This window comes from Vicugna pacos, chromosome 2, assembly GCF_048564905.1.
Source record: "Vicugna pacos chromosome 2, VicPac4, whole genome shotgun sequence".
Classification (NCBI taxonomy): domain Eukaryota; kingdom Metazoa; phylum Chordata; class Mammalia; order Artiodactyla; family Camelidae; genus Vicugna; species Vicugna pacos.
In genome coordinates, this window is record NC_132988.1 from 87,991,662 (window position 1) to 88,008,763 (window position 17,102).

General features: G+C 35.1%; 1 protein-coding gene and 1 long non-coding RNA gene across 5 annotated transcripts in view; one reads left to right on the plus strand and one right to left on the minus strand.

Moving 5' to 3' along the window:
- Positions 1 to 11,725, minus strand: part of LOC140687498 (uncharacterized) — a 33,997-nt gene extending 22,272 nt beyond the window's left edge. The window contains exons 1-2 of one of the 2 annotated variants that reach the window (XR_012061898.1): positions 11,644 to 11,720; positions 7,476 to 7,620 (exon numbers count right to left, since the gene is read on the minus strand). This is a non-coding gene — a long non-coding RNA (uncharacterized lncRNA). Of the gene's footprint in view, positions 1 to 7,475; positions 7,621 to 11,643 lie in introns of those variants that run through there. The other variant, XR_012061899.1, reaches the window with a different exon arrangement.
- Positions 11,726 to 11,737: 12 nt separating this feature from the next.
- Positions 11,738 to 17,102, plus strand: part of COX7B2 (cytochrome c oxidase subunit 7B2) — a 112,184-nt gene continuing 106,819 nt past the window's right edge. The window contains exon 1 of one of the 3 annotated variants that reach the window (XR_012061896.1): positions 11,738 to 11,871. The gene's annotated coding sequence lies outside the window, so the exon portion shown is untranslated. The remainder of the gene's footprint in view (positions 11,872 to 17,102) is intronic. The other 2 variants (XM_072944576.1, XM_015249725.3) reach the window with 2 other exon arrangements.

A 17,102-nucleotide genomic window follows, 5' to 3' on the forward strand; every position in this document is an offset into this window, starting at 1 on the left:
CAAACAAACAAAGCTATTCTCAAACTCAAGCATGAATAGAGAGGTGGGAAAAATAAGTTACTAGGATACGTATAGGTTTTATGACTTTTCAAATTGGATTCCATAAATTGTTTGAACTATATGGATTTTATTTGCCTTAATCTTCTATGAATAATTCCTATATAGCTCATAGTTAAAGGTTAATTCTCTTTCTGACTAATTGGAAGCAGAAGCTCAATGCTGGCCACTTGGTTATGAAAATACACCCTGGATGGTTCAGTCACTGTGAACTTACTTACAATGTTACCTAATCAGTATTATTGTTCTGTGTGCATTTTGAAAATTAATCTCTCTCCTGAGGAAAATTATATGAAATTCTTGCTATTATATTCTAGTATGTTTTCTTGATGTCAAATATGCATCCATCATCCAAGTTCTTAAATGCTATCCCTCTTATTTTATTTTGGAGGATGTAAAATAATGTCATCCATTTAACATTGTTTTGGGTTATGTTCTCATTTAAAAACTCCTCAGGGTAATATTCATCAACTTGGTGTTCTGGGCAAACAGATTCATGAATCTGTATCATTAGTATTAAGATGAATGCTAATCAGTGGTATCATTTATTAAGTAAGGCCCGTATGTCTGTCTGCTTGTGGAATAATATTATTGTCAAGATGCCCCATGTGCATTTATCAGTTGAAAACTAAACAGATGGATACAAGTGTACTTTTAACAGAGGGAGCTATTTCATTTGGCATTTATTCCAACATTCTGATACCTTTCCATTTCTTCCTTCAGTTTTCTGCAATTTTATTTCCTCACTCATTAGTAACAAATTAATGTGGTTTGGTGCCAAAACTCCTTCCCTCCTAGTTTATGGTGTTCCTACCAGTGTCATGGAGAGAAGGGAGTACAATACTGTTTTTCTCCTGAATGCAAAATGGGAAGGGTAAAGATATCATTCTATTTTTGCGTATTTTCAAATGCATACTTTTCTAACCAATACATCATACAATATCTAATAATCTTCGATAACTGAGAATGATATATTCTTTACTCATAAATAAGACTAGGTCTAATGTTTCTTTTAGCAGAAAAGCAAATGTGAAGGGGGAAGCCATTGCTTTTTTATTTTGGAAAAGGTTGCATTGTGAATAGAATAATACCTTCTGGCGACTCTAAGCGTAGAATTGAAAATGCCCTGTAGAGATTGTGCTAACTGAATTATTCAAATATGTCCCTTAAAGAGCAGATCTACAATGCTGGCATTCATCATAGAGGTTGAGTGATATGTAATCCATTTTTCATTACACAATTACTCCTTGCGTTTCTGCTCAAGTGGTGGCCTTATTTAGCTCCTTGATCTCATGTCTGCAGTCCCCCCATTCTACATGCTGATGTCAGAATATTTCCTTTCATTTCACACTTGCCTTTGAGTCTCAATTGGTTGGCTCTCCATCACCTTTGAGATAAAATATGAATCCTTACCGTGATATTCAGGACACAACACAATCCAACTCTAATGTCACCTTCATCCTCTCCTTCCACCTATTCTATGATCTAGCCACCCAGGCAACATGAAGTTCTCTGGACATATTCTGCGTGGCCATACATTGATGTCTTTTCAACCTAAATCCTTTGCCACGATTGCCTTTCTTCTGCTCGTCTTGTTGACGACCGCCTATAAATCACAGCACTAATATTCCCTCTCAGTGAGGCCATTTCTGATTCTCATTAGTAGAATTAATTCATGGCATTTCCCCATGTTTCCTATCTCTTTTTTGTAGTAACTTTCATATGACATTATGATTATTTGATAACTTTTTTTTTATTGTAAAGTGACTATATTTGGATACTGGATGAAAGGGCCATGCTTCTTTAATACAAGTTCAGTTTTATTTCTTAAACTGAACAAGATTAAAATGAATATGCCCATTGTATTTATAAAAAGCTGAGGATCTTAGCATAGTGCTGGGAAATTTGTAGGTTTAGTTTATTAGATATTTGAATTTAGTTGATTGCCAAAAAGATCAGTAAGCCAACAATAGCTTTTCTTTATTCATACATTGTGATAAAATATTTAAAAGAAATAGAATAAGCAAATTACTTCATACAATTCCAATTTAAGATTGTGTACTATGATGAAAACACCTTTTTTTTTTTTAAAAATGTGGGAATGTTTCTTCCCCCAGTTTTACTGAGATATAATTGACATACAGTGGTGTATAAGTTTAAGGTGTGCAGTGTAATGGTTTGACTTACCTACATCATGAAATGATTATGACAATAACTTTAGTGAACATCCATCATCTCATAGAGATACTAAACTAAAAAGATAGAAAAACAATTTTCCCTTGTGATGAGAACTCTCAGGATTTACTTTCTTAACAGCTTTTATCTATAACACAAGCAGTGTTAATTATCTTTATCATGTCTTACATTACATCCCTAGTACGTATTTACCTTATCATGTCACCAGTTTGCACCTTTTGACTGCTTCCATTCAATTCCCTCTCCACCCACACCCCCCACCTCTGGTAACCACAAATTTATCTCTTTTTTTTTTGTTTAAGTATAATTTACCTACAAGATTATGTTAGTTCCTGTTATACAACATAGTGATTCAGTATTTTTAAACATTTTAAAGTGATCACCATGATAAGTCGTTGGTTATGATATGTCACCATAAAAAGATATATACATATATATATTCCTTTTCATATTCTTTTTCATTATAAGCCATGACAAGGTATTGAATATAGTTCCCTGTGCAATACAGGACCTTGTTTATCTATTTTATATATAGTAGTTTGTATCTGCTAATCCCAAACTCCTAATTTATCCCTCCCTACCCTCCTTCCCTCCTGGTAACCATAAGTTTGTTTTCTACTTCTGTGAGTCTGTCTCTGTTTTGTAAATAAGTTTATTTGTATCCTTTTTTTTTATTCCACATATAAGTGATATCATACGGCATTTTTCTTTCTCTGTCTGACTTACTTCACTTAGTATGATGATCTCCAGGTCCATCCATGTTGCTGCAAATGACATTATTTTATTCTTTTTATGGCTGAGTAGTATTTCATTGTGTGTGTGTGTGTGTGTGTGTGTGTGTGTGTGTGTGTACACCCCACATCTTTTATCCAGTCATCTGTTGATGGACTTTTAGGTTGTTTCTATGTCTTGGCTATTGTAAACAGTCCTGCTATGAACACTAGGATGAATGTATCTTTTCAAATTACAGTTTCCACCAGATATATGCCCAGGAGTGGGATTGCTGGATCATAGGGTAAGTCTGCTTTCAGGTTTTTTTTTTAAGAAATCTCCATACTGTTTTTCTTAATAGCTGCACTAAACAATATTCCCACCAACAGTGTAGGAGGGTCCCCTTTTTTACACACCATCTCCAGCATTTATCATTTGTGAACCTTTTAATGATGGCTATTCTGACTGGTGTGAGGTGATACTTTGTTGCAGTTTTGATTTGCATTTTTCAGATAATTAGCAATATTGAGCATTTTTTCATGTGCCTATTGGCCATCTGTAATGCTGTCAACTAAAGATATTACCACGGCTCTATAATCATAACTGACAGTTGATAGCATTTTGGAGGTGATTCAGACCTATATATTTCAAAGTTGTTGTCAGGTTGTATATTTTTGTTAAATAATAAATATAGCTTTACTGTTCTTGACTGTTTTTTCCCACCTGTCACTTGGTAAAAGAAGATAAATAGAAAATAAAAAGGATCAGTTTCATACCCATATCACGGCTGAAAACTTTTCATGCCCCCTGAGAATTTTTGTTTGCCTTTTAAGTGCTCATTTAGTGTCAAAATGTCATTAATTGTCAAAGTGATTCTTTGACAATAATCATGCTTTGAGTTAAAAACATGCCTTACTCAGACAATACAAACTGTTCTGAAATAAGTGCTCTGATAAGTAGCTGTAGGATAGAATTGGTTCCACTGGTTTCAGAAATTGAACATTGACATTCCATTGCCTTTTTATGAAAACCTTACTTTAGTGCATTGTGACTGGCATGCTAGCATGTACCAAACTCATTCGTATAGTGAAATTAAGATGAAAAAGGTAGTATCAAGGAGGTAAGAGAGTGAGGAAAAATTAGAAACAGTGGCAAGAAGTATTTTGAAAGAAGTTCCACAATAGTTTTTAAAGTTGGCCAGGAGCAGAATGAAATGAAATACTTCACAAAGCAGGGATGTCATTTCCCCACTTATAGATCAGTTTTCAAATCTTATATAATTTAAAGTTAACCTTAGGCTACAGAAATAAGTTCAGATAATGGAGAAGACAGAATGAGAAGAGTCTTTTTCAACTAATATAACGTAATACATATTCCAGCTTGTTGCTGTTCTTATTTCTGAGTTGTTTGCACAGAAACATAGATATCTAGTGGTGTGGATAAAGTCAAATAGTTCCTGATCTAGCTACTTGTATTGAGTATTGTTGGTTTGGTAGATATAAATGCAAAACTAAGTCAGTCATTTCTCCTACCTGATTGGTAAGACATGACTTCCTTAGAATACAAATTGATCTTTATATTATTATGCAGGAATAATTTAAAGATAGCAAGGAAGCTGTGGAAATGAAAATAGAATAGAGCAGAAATACTGAAGATATAAGGTGTATACAAGCAAAATTAACACTTTTAATTTAAAAAGTGGTTTGTTTCATTCCTTGTAACAACATGCCTTCCTCTTTGGGAATTCTAATTACCCCTGGCTATAAATACTTCAAGAACAGAAGACACGTGATCTAGTATTTTATTTTACTTTCAATGTTTCGATGTTACTCTTAAGACTACATGATGCATGTCTGGAATCTTATATACAAGTTATTCTTACTCATTTTTCTCATTTGAGGCAAGAAGCATGTCTGGTACTATATAAGTAATGGAAAATATGTACATGATATTGATATATTTGTATATCAATAGTATTGATTTTACTTTTAAATTTAATCTTTATAGTGTCTTCATAGTTTATATACATCTTGCCATCTAATATGATGAAGCTGAAAATATTTTCAGTAAGTTCAACGAATGTTGGCACAAATTATTACACAGGCACACACACACAATATTGTAAATTGGAGACTGCAAACTGAGATACATAACATGACAATATACTGCCTAGAGGTAGGTTAATGAGGTGGTGGTCCAGGGACTCTAGGACATAAGGATAATTATCTTGAGTGGTCCTGATGTTTAAATGAGTTAATTCATGTGAATATGTTTTGAAAAGTCTCTGGCTCATAGTTAAATGCTCAAAAAATGTTGGGTTTTAAACCAGTTATCTGTTGGGGCTTAACAAACTTCCCCAACAGTTGGTGGCTTGAAACAATTTATTATTTTTCCTTGTTGTTCTCTAGGCTCAACTGAGTGGCTGTCTCTTGGAGTCTCTCCTGCACTTGCAGTCAAATAGCAGGTGAAGATAGGGTCATCGGAATGTTTTTCCATTCCCAGGCCTGATGCCCAGACTGAGAGGGCTGTGAGCTCGGTGGCTATTTGAGGATTTCTCTCTGTATGTGGCTACCTTGTGCCTTCTCATGGTGTGGCAGCCTCATAAGTCAGATTTCATTCAGGGTAGCTAGTTTTTCCCAGAGCAAGCTCTAAGAGACAGGAAGTGGAGGCAGCAAATCTATTAATGTCCATCCTACAAACTGGCACAAACCACGGCGTTTGTGCTGTATTCTCTAGGTCCAAATAGTTATAGAGTCCTCTCAGATTCAAGGAGTGTCAAAGAACTGTAGCCATCTCTAATCTGACATGTATATTAACATTATTCACCAGCCTATTTGATGAAGACCAACTTTTTATGCCTTCTTGGCAGTTGATAACCTCTGTGGAATTTAGATCCACTTGCCCTAGATTCTCCACACTGAGATAAATATTTTTTAAAACAGCAACATGATATTTGGATAATTAGCTTTATAATCAGTACAGAATTTCAACCTATGAAAAAATAACCCAAATTACCAATGCCCTTTGACCTGTGTCACTTGGTGTGCTGTTGTGTGCATTGCCATTACTTAATAGTCAAACAGATCCAGAGGGGATGACATAGAGGAAGAAACATGTGTCCTTCAATAAAATCCATAGAGGACATAATACCTCTACATTTATAACACATGAAACAAGATTGTGAGAGAACTGGGTCACATGGGTTGCTCTCAGCAGGGTGTCAAACTTAGAAGTCATTCAGGTTCTGGGGAAAAGAGTTACCAGGGCAGAGTGGCTTCTTCCTAAACCTTAGCTAAAAATGGCAGCACAATTAAGTAAAGGTACTCTGAGCTTTGGGAGTGTGACAGTGGAGATATATCCTGCTGCTGCTAGTACACCATCCCCTTAACTGTCCCTTCATTTAGCTAATTGACTCCAGACCTTAGTGAGCTGGCAGTTGAGCTAGTAAGTGGCAGTTTGAAACATTTAAGTGGCAAAAATTGAAAAATTTTTAATTAGTCTTTGAGGTGCAGTACGACAAATTTAGCAAGCCATTCATATGACCTAAATAAATGGAGATGTCAGTTCTGTCAAATCACCTGCAAACCACTGGTTTAAAAACAAAATAAAAACAAAAACTTGCCAGAAAGCAGTCTCTCTCAAAAAATCATGTGGATGTTCAAGCTGTAAGATTGCATAACTTAGTGTCATAGATTAAACACATCCTTTAAATGCTAACATTGTTAGATATTGTTTTAAACTTGAATCATTTCTTGATCAAGACATCTTTTATTACATTTCTCCTAAATTCCATTGTTTGTTCCCTTTTTTAGTCGTATTGAACTCATACAATTGCAGTATGGCAGTCAGAATCACAGCACAGAGATCAAAAATCAACTTCTAAGTAAATTAATGTATTCATTTGCATTTCTTAAACACCATGAAGTGTATGCATACAATGGAAATGAACACTTCTTAAAATCCTTTTATCCCATCTGTTTCCCCATATTCCACAATTACTCCCATATCCTGGCCTCCAAAAGTATCCATAAATGCCTCCCCAAGAACTATGCCATGCCCCTCTTGTCTTTTTACTCTGATTGCTTTCCACGTAGCTCTCCAGCTTATTTCTTACTCATATTCCCTTACAAAGAAAAGAATCAAACTGGCAATTGACAAAAATCTCTTTAGAGAGTTCCCATCACTCCTTCTCCCCAGTGTAGATTTCTGAGTGGGATCTAAACTGAGAAGTGTGTGAGGTGGTCGATATTTAGAGACAGGGGAGAGAGGAAAAAGAGAGGTAAGCACACTGTGCCCTTTCTCACTTCTGAGATTAAGCTCTGTGGTCACACAAAACAAAATTTATGTAGTTAGAAATAACTGTAAAAGGAAGGAAGTAAACAAAATATATGTAGTTGGGTTAGAGATCTTCTCAAAGCGGACTTGCTTCCACTCCTTATCTGGAGAGTTCTGAAGGTGTCAGGCTCACAGAAACATGCCACACAAAAGAATGTACATCCTATTTCTTGACATCTTTTCCAATATAGTGTTTATCCAAGATTTTATATTTTTGTTGAAAAATCAGTATTTATGTTTGTATTCAAGGAAGTCAGAGAGGATTTGTTAGACCTTATTCTTCTGGCTTCTGCCATGATCTCATTTAGAAATGTGTGAAACCTGTAAACAAAATTCCAATGTTAACACAGCGTCAAACCTCAGTGACAACCAACAGTAGCTTGTCTTTAGTCCTGATCTTTCCAGACCCAACACAACCAACATCTTTTTATTAAGAATGTAATGTTAAGACATTCACTAATAAAGCAAGGTAGTCTGGGACACTAGCAGCTCAGGACAGCTAGGAAACTAACTCTTTCTGGCCTTAGGTCATGTTGGACAAACTATCTGTTGCTGTTCTCCTTCTGTCCAGTTGGGGCCTGGTTCATGCATAAGCCTTTGAGAGGCAGAGGGCCTCCAGACCTAAGATGCCAAAAAGTGGGCTCAGTGGAACATTGTAGAAAAGGGTACACAAAATCTGCCTGGGCAACTGAGGCTAGTTCATGCTGCTCTTGAGTTCATGCACAGTAGTCTGAATGTTTTGACTACAGTTGTTCTGTCATTTACTGTGTATTATAAATACATAAATATTGTATTACTTAGTAAAACTTATTTTAATTTTGCAATAAGCCTTTTCATGAGCAATGAGCTTTAAAAAAAAGGACAGTGCATATTTAAAGAGATTTTAAATACTAAATTTCTGTTCTCAAGAAAGTTGATAAATAATATGTAAAGTGCACAAGATATGTCACTATCTCTCATCCACCATGAGAACATTAGTGATAGCACTGTGAAAACCAGAAGACACAGACTTGCAGAAGAATCATCAGCATCTACTTCAAAGAACAGCAGTTACTTTAAGACAACTGTGCTGGAAGATAAGAAATTAACACATACATGGCTGCAGAAGGTACCTGTACATCTAACATTGCAAAATAGACATTTCCTAATAGAGTAAACGACTATTCATCTACTTAGTTTTTCTTACTTTTAATCCCAAATTTTCTAGTGCCTGTAGGTTGAGACATTGGCTGCTACATAAGGCCAGTTTTATATCACTGCTATCAGATGCTTCAAGTAGAAAATAAGTTAAACAACTTCCAATGCTTTTTTTTTTTAACCTGTTCAGTTCATGGAATCATATTAAAACTTGAAAATTCATTATTCAAAAGTAAAATGTCTGCTATTTTTGTGAATGTTATTTTATATTAAGTTAAAAGGATTATATTTAAAATAAAATTATTTGCAGTAATATGAATTTAAATTGGGCAGGGCACGGGGTTATAGTCAAAAATAAAAATTCTTACTGAGAAATGTATGGAATAACTATATCCTCAGAACTGGCTGTGATGTGCACAAAATTCAAAAATGCATCCAAACTGCAATTGACTTATAAGCTGTAATTGTCAAACTTTACAAATATTGTCACATACAGACATACCTTGTTTTATTGTGCTTCACTTAATTACATTTTGTAGATACGTTGTTTGTTACAAATTGAGGGTTTGGGGCAACATTCGTTTGGGCAAGTCTATTAAAGCCATTTTTCCAAAAGCATTTGATCACTTCATGTCTTTGTGTCACCTTTTGGTAATTCTTGGAATATTTCAAACTTTTTCATTTTATTATAATTGTTATGGTGATCAGCGATCTTTGATGTTATTACTATGACGTGCTGAAGTCTCAGATGATGGTTAGCATTCTTTAGCAATAATGTATTTTTTAATAAAAGTATATATACTTTTTTTTAGCTATAATGCTATTGCACATTAAAGAGATTACAGTATAGTGTAAACAAAACATATGCACTGGGAAACCAAAAAACTTGTGAGATGTCATTTATTTCGATATTTGCTTATTGCAGTGTAGGAACTGAACCTACAATATCTCTGAGGTAAAGCCTGTATGTAGTTAGCTATCAGTATCTGCGAGTTTCACATCAGCAGATTCAACCAACCACAGACTGAAAATATTTGAAAAAAAATTCCAGAAGTTTCCAAAAAGCAAAACTTAAACTTGCAGTGCACAGGCAGCTATTTACATAGCATTTACATTGTGTTAGATATTATAAATAATCTAGAGATGATTTAAAGTATATGGCAAAATGTGCATAGATTATATGCACATACTGTGCATTTTATAAAAGGAACTTGAGCACCCACTGAATTTAGTATCTTCCTGGGGGCAGGAAGAGGGGTGTCACGGAACCAGTTCCCCATGGATACCAACATGCCACTGTACATAACAACTGATGAAGCAAACTGCAAAACTGTTTGTGATAAAACTAGAATTGAGTATCTCCCAAAAAAAAGGAAAAAAAAAAAAAGACTCAAACATAATAGTCTGTATTCTCACTCTTTGGTTGCTCCTAAATAGGATTTTATAAATGTTATATTCTCTAAAAATAAACTTTATAAACAAAGTTAAATGGTTTACAAAACTAATGAATTTCTTATAAACAAAACTTACAAAATTTTGTTGCATTTTTTAAAAATCACTTAGAGATCTTTAATTAACTCAAAAATTGTGCTAATAAAATTCAGATTTTAAAGATTTTGTATATTGCAGTTATTGAAAAAAAGCTTGTGACACAAGGAAGACATTTAAATTTACCTCTACAGCATCAAGGAACAACCGAAGCAAGTTTGGGTTTTAAACAATGTATAATTTAAGATTTAATTTTGAAATTATATAATTGTACTTTGGAATATTTTAACCCATATGAAGACTCTTTTGATGGAGCTCCTATTATAACAGAAGAAATTCACATTCTTAGAGAAATGAAAAGGCTTTTCAATTTGTAGAGTCTAAATCTGGCAAAACCTTCAAAAGAGTCATAAATAATGGAAAACTTATTTTATGATGCTGTGTCATACACATGTTTGCTGAAGATTGTTACCCTGAGTAGAGGCAAAAAGACAGTACATGAGACAATATTTATGTTGAAAATTTACATATTTTAAGATAAAAATAGAAATGAGATTGTCTGTTTAGCATAATTTCTGTGTTTATTTTCTTAATTTAAAATATTACCTACAGTTAACAGTGAAGGGAGGTGTCACATTTTCCCATATATCAATCATAAAATACATATTTGAGAAGACTCTGGGCAATTAAAAAAATTAAAAACAATAATACCATATTAAAAATATATTCTTCAGAAAAATATTGTGACCCATTATTACAGACAATTAAGGCCAAAACATTATTTAAAATACATCAACATGTGCCAAGACTGATCATTCTATGTTATTTTTAATGTTCATTTGTCATTATGAAGACATTTTAAAGTTTTTGCCTAAATATAGTTATTTTAATTTTATATAATTTTATTTTACAAAATGAATTTTGAATTACACTTTTTATAAATCCACCAATACAAAATCTCAAAAACTTACAATTTTAATAAATTTTATGGCTCCCTTTCACTTTCAAGGATCCCAGTTTGGAAAACATTCTATGGTTACCGTAGTTAACAACCTGGCATGCTTAGGAGGAGTCAGATACACTACAAGACTTGTAGCTTCCTCTGTGGTTACAGGTAATCTCAAAGCTCCCTTGTGACCAAGTGGGATTAAGACAGAGGACACTAATGAACTCATCTACAAAACAGAAACAGACTCACATAGTAAACAATCTTATAGTTACCAGGGGAAAGGGAGTGGGAAAGGATAAATCTGGGAGTTTGAGATATGCAAATGTTAACCACTATATATAGGAACTATATTCAGTATCTTGTAATAACCTTTAATTAAAAATAATATGAAAATGAATATATATATGTATACACACACACACGCACACACACACACACATACATGACTGGGACATTATGCAGTAAACCAGAAATTAACACATTGTAACTGACTATACTTCAGTAGGAAAGAAAAAAAGAGAAAAAAAGAAAAAAAGCAAAAAAAAAAAAAGAAGAAAAAAAGCAAAAAAAGAAGAAAAAAGGAAAAAGGAAAAAGAAAAAAAGAAAAAAGAAAAAAGATGTAATAGAGAGAACAAAGCAGAGTTTGCCAAAAGTCTGGTGTGACAAGGAAGGTAAAGATCAGAGAGACTATGCATTATATTAACGGAACACTTACTCCCAAATCTGTTTCCTTTACTGTGGGGGAACACATATAAGAACAACACGCCTACCGCTTCTCTGTCTTTTTACTTCTTCCCGTGGAGGCGGCAGTCCGTTATCTGATTGGCTAATTCAGAAAGAGGCAGGCCCCCGTGTGTGACCCGCCCCTTCCTTTCCGCTTAGGGAGGAGCTATTCCCTAGGAAGTGCCCACTTGACTCCGCCTTCCGGGCTGTGAAGGTGAAGGCGCCGAATTTGCCTCCGCGTCATCTTCCGTTGGAGGCGGTTTGTGCCGTGGTTGGTAAGTCTATCCAGTTCTGGAGCTCAGTGTCAGTAAACCTGCAGTTACAAGCCACAGCCTCCTGTATCTTCTCTAGCGATTCAGAGGGAAATGTTTTTTGTTTTCCTGCTCCTTTTCTTGTTGTATTTCTCTCAGGGGAAAAGAGAGATGTTACTTATGGGACCCTCCTCACACCCAGACATCTAGCAAATAGAGTGAGAATAAAGGGAAAACGAAAAAGCGGAATTCCTTTTGTTTCGTTCATCTCGTGGAGTGTTTGTGGAGTAAAGCTTCTGGCATGGCTAAAGTGAAAGCTGTGAAGCTTTGACAGTATTGGTCTAGGCCTGACCACGTATTTTCAGCTGTAGTGGGTTGTTGCAGCTTATGGCAGTTTCGTCCATAGGAGAGTGGCTATTTTTGTATAAACGAACACCCGTTTTTATAGACGCTAGTCTGTGTGCTTTGGGCTGTCAGCAAAGGCAGGCAAGCTTTGAGCAAGCAGACTCTGACCAGGACTGCTGAGTCTTCCTTATTAAATGTGTCGTAGCCAAATAGTTGCTGCTGCTGGAACTTAAACTCTGCATACGTGATTTTTTTCTAAGTAGCCTTATCTGAGTCTCAAGGTTTTGATTCTAGAGACTCTTTTCATGTATCAGACTTTTTAGGTCTCGTAAGTGTTTACACTGTCTCCAGTAGTACCTGCAGGACATATTTAGTGCCAGGTTTAGGTTGTTGGCAGAGAAAGTCTGCTGAAATTCTGATTATCTTTGATATTATTTTGATTCCCCTTCAGAGTCAAGAGAAAATGTTGGAGGGACAAATCTGAGAGTCATGTGACTTGTTTGTACCTTTAAAAGTTGCTCCTTCCTCTTGATCTCAGGTGGCTCTGAATTTGATAATTTCATATGTTCTGACGGTGACTATTCACTGCCCAGATTCAAACTGTGACTCCATCCATGATCAAATGGATAATGGATATCAAATTTACAAAAATTGGGGATCCTTACTATAAAGAGCATATACTTTCATCTTTAATTTAGAATGAGAAATAACTCAAAAAAATTATTGCAGAAACAATTGGTAGGAAAGCAAGTCAGAAAGGCTTGTGTTTGGAATGCTCTGGTTCTAATAATTGATTTTGCTTAGGAGTTTAAGGTATTAGAGTAATTTAAAACTTGTGCTTCAGCTTAATATAGAACAATGGGAGAACAGAAGCAAAGGAAAAAAATAGGCTGGAGGAAAATAAAACTTTTTTAGAAGAAAACTTGAGAAATTAGGGGATGAAATCACAAAGGTGACATAGAAAATAACCCTGTGAAGTTCAAGTAGACATAAGAGAGCAATGGAGATTCAAGGGGACCTAAATGCTATAAACAGAGTATTGGAAAAGAGAGGTGTTTAGTTGTTATTAGATTGAAATAGGGTCCCAGGTCCCAAATTAATCAAAAAGAGAAAGAGGCAAGATCTCAAAGGGAATGACTACCTCAAAGTGAGTCAAGAAACAGGAAACTATTGAGAGGTCACAGATGAGAAATGATGTAAAATGAACTAGAACAGCATCTTAAAGATTGAGGAATACTAGGAAGATCTGTAGAATACACACGTATCATTAGGTGATTTTTCAGGTAACATAGTCCTTGTAGGTTTGTAGAGAGGCATATAGTTTATGCTTAAGGAATGTGCCCAAACATTAGGACTCAAGACAAGTCTCAGCAAGATAAAGCATATTGAAAGGAGCAAGGTGAGAACGTAAGTTCAGTTTAAGCTTGAAGGGACTTAATGCCTGTCTGATGGGAGAAACTTTTTTTGTGGAATTATCCATCTCAGGGAAGTGGAGGAGGAGAGATTTGTTTAAATAGTAGATGGTTTTGGTAAACTCAGAATTTAGTGATTTCATCATTGATGGTAGGAATGATTCTGGAATTCAAGAAATAGAGGGAAAAATTAGGGAGGAAAAAAAAAACCCCAAAACCCCTGATGTCTAGAAAAGATGAAAAGGAAGGCAAGTATTTATTTCAAACAAGCAGGGATAATAACTATATGTTTTGGAGAAGAGACCAAATTAATAAGAAACTCAACTTCCTAAACAGATTGAATGCTTAAAAAATTAAAATTTTCTGAAAGATGTAGGAGAAGGGTAGAAGAAAATAAGAACTAGAGGCACATTTCATTGCTGCAGAAAAATCTGTAGCAGGAGAAAATGCTACTCAAGGTCTGAACAATTCAGTGATGAAAGACACTGTCTACAGGAGCTTATGGAAGCAGTATTAGTTCTCAGTGGGCTCCTAGGGGCTCGGGCTGCAGAAGTGTCAGTTGTAGCTTCAGTTCAGGAATCTGTTGAGAGTGATTTTTCCAGCTGAAACAAATGAAATAAGAGAAGCCCTCCTTGAGAGGCAGGTTTCACCAACTTAGCAATTCCATCACAAGAGGCAGTGCGAGGAGCCGCTGTGGAATAGGATTGAAAATATCTGCTTCCTGGAGGCAGGAGGCCTTGTTTCATAAGATAGTGTCTCCACTTCCAGCTGTACCGGAGCGCCAGGAACTGGGAGTTAAAGGAGGGAATGGAAATGAAGAGGTTTTTTAAATATGTTGCAGAGGAAAGAAATTGTACTTCAAACAAAATCTGGTGATCCTGAATGCAGACTTTTAAACTTTTCTGAATAGTGGAAATACCTCAAATGTCATTGTTTAAGAGAGGCAACAGTAAGCTAAGTGTGTTTTGCTCGCAGATACGATAAATTCAAAGTGTCAGAATTAATGTATTAATAAAAGTTTTCTGGAATCTGTGCTACTCACACAAACTGACAAGCATCCTGATGAAACTGAAACCAAGAAAATTTCCAGGCCCTCTTCTCCCTTTAGGTAACATTCAATTCTGGTTTCTAAGAACACAATGTTATGGGAGATACCTATTCTAGAATCTAGGAATGTCTTGTATTTAAATATCATGGGTATAGGGCCAGTTTTAAGTTTACATAATTAATTTACTATTGTTTTTGAGCCATACCTCCAAAACTCCAAAGCTAATATTTCAAGGACAAATGTGATATTAAAAAATATACATTGATAAATCTTCTACCCGTAAGTTTTATTTATTTACTTACTTTATCTATTGTTTAACAAACACTTCTATAATACTTAGTAAATGTCCAATACTATCCTATGTACTTTGCGAGCGTAAACTCAATTTATTTTGTGTATGAGCTCTATGAGGTAAGAATTCCTATAATTCCCAATTTGTAGATAGGATCAAAAAGTTTAATGAACTTTAAGTGGTAGAGATAGATCCAAGCAGTCTGGCTTGAGTTAGACAAGTGAGGTAAACTCTTCAGCAGGTTCTGTGTTATGTATGCCTCCTGTGTCATTTAAAAAATTCAAATGCATGCAAATGTGAATATATATTCTTAATTTTTTCTTTTCACTACAAAAAAAAAAATCAAACTTTGTGCACTATTCTGCACCTTATTTTTTTCTCTTAGCACATACTCTGGAACTATTTCCATGTCAGCGTGTCAGGAGTTTCTCATTCCTTCTTATTGTATAAAGTATTAATACTGCTGTAGTATTAATTTTTTTATGTGAACATATCATAGCCTATTTAAATAGTCCCTTGTTGATGGACATCTGGGTGATTTACATTCTTTTGTAATAAAAATAGTAGTGTGGTAATAAACTTCTATGCTTGTCATTTTTGGCTGAGAAGTTGAATTGCTGGATCAAAAGATAAATGTGTATGTGGTATTGTTTATATATTGCCAAATTCCATAAGTCTTTTACCATTTTGCATTCTGCTTGCAGTGCACTTCATCATAGCCTCATCAGCAGAGTATTATGAAATGTTTAGATTTTTACTGGCTTGATAGGTAAAAAATATTATTATTATTTATATTTATTATTTAGTAATAAGATACAAATGAGTTGAATATCTTTCCATTTGTTTAAGGGATGTTTGGATTTTTTTTTGCTGTGAACTAACTGGCTCTCATTTGCTCATTTTCTAGGGTGCTTTTAGTGTTTTGTTTCTGTTAGGTATCTAGCTGCTTCTTTTATATGAGGGAGATGGGCCTTTTGTTTGTGATGAGAGTTTCAAGTTTTTCTTCCCACACCAGTCATTTGTCTTTTAACCCTGCCTATTTTTTAATGTAGAAAAATATATCAGTATTTTCTTTTATGAGTTTTGAGTCATATTTAGATTTTCTCCAAGTTTATAAAGGAATTTTTTCCTTTTAGTACTTTCATGGTTGCATTTTTTTTCCTTTATACATTTAAATCTTTGATTCCTTTTGAGTTTATCAGTGGTCATGGAGTATGATATAGATTCAACTTTATCCTTTTCCAGATGAGTATTCTTTGGACTCTTTAGTCCAAATGTAGTTAGTAAAAACCTGACTTTGACGTGATACAGTTTATGAATTCCTGAAGGAACTATACCCATTTCAGGCATTGAGAATGCCTCTGACTGAGGAAGTAGAAGACGTTTGTCAACATCTGGATACCCAAAGTCATAGGTAGGATAGGTGACTCACTGGTGGGAGCGGGAATGTCTTTATAGGCTACTGATTCCTTTCTCCGGGGGGGGGGGGGGGGGGGAAGCCACTCCCCTGGCTGAGCTGAAGCTAATGATTAAGCCCAGTGGTTTAGGAGAGCAGAATGCTGGAGAATATTGGTGTACGAGAGGGATTGTAGAATGCTTCCTCCTCACTTCTGGTATTTCTTTATGTGTAAAATCCGTTGTTATAACATGTCTGGCCACTCAACCTAACTTCTTCCTAAGTAGTTCAGGGAGTTATTGATTTTTGAATTGAGAAGAAGAAACGAGGAGCCCCTATTTCTCCCCCTTGAAGTTGAACTGTCCTCAGGAAGCTGCTCTGTTCTCCCGTTTTACAAGAGGGGAAGGAGGACTGTCCCTTTACCATCTTGCTAAGGTTAAAAGGGAAACTGCATAATTTCAGATTCAGTACTAGAAAATACGTTAATAGATAAGCCACACTTTCCACTGTCTGCTTTAATCAGACACACAGGTAATGTTTGGATCTCCTAATAGGCCAACTAATATGTATCTCATAATTCTTCAATAATTGGGTAGGAGTGCCAGTTATTGACCTTCTTCACTTCCAACTCCATCAAGGTGAGATGGAGAGGACAATAGGGTGATTGAACTGAATCTAGCATTCAGATGCTAGACTATATGTCATAACTGAAGTGGGAATCAAATCAGTGAGAACATCATCATTCAGTACATTCAATACATG